Genomic DNA, 434 nt, shown 5'->3' on the forward strand with positions numbered 1-434 from the left:
CGCTACCGTTGCTCTCTGCCCTTGCCAGGAAAAAAAAAAAGTAATCAAGGAATAAACAAATGCAAACTGTTCGTAGCTGGAAACTTTCGGATTTCGCCACCCCACGTGGGTTCGGCGACTGCCGATGGCCTGGAACCGTCTGGAATGGGAATAAAGGTCGGGGGTTGGGGAGCGATCTGGAGAATGGACTACTGGACGGAACACCTAACGGCAAGCTGCCGGGGGTCCGGCAGCCCGGTCTGCCTGTGACCTCACCTGGGCACAGGCCTCCCTACCCGCCTCCCCGCGCCCCGCAGTCACAAAGCGGCCGAGCGCGCGGGCCTGGGGCGCCCCGTCCAGGGCCGGGGAGCCTCGGGCTGCAGCCCCACGGACCGTCGGGTGCGTGAGCCCTGCGCCCCTGGCACGGGCAGGCGCCACGACCGCCGGCGGGGGGC

The sequence above is a fragment of the Canis lupus genome, chromosome 10 (assembly GCF_003254725.2).
Source record: "Canis lupus dingo isolate Sandy chromosome 10, ASM325472v2, whole genome shotgun sequence".
Taxonomy (NCBI): Eukaryota; Metazoa; Chordata; class Mammalia; order Carnivora; family Canidae; genus Canis; species Canis lupus.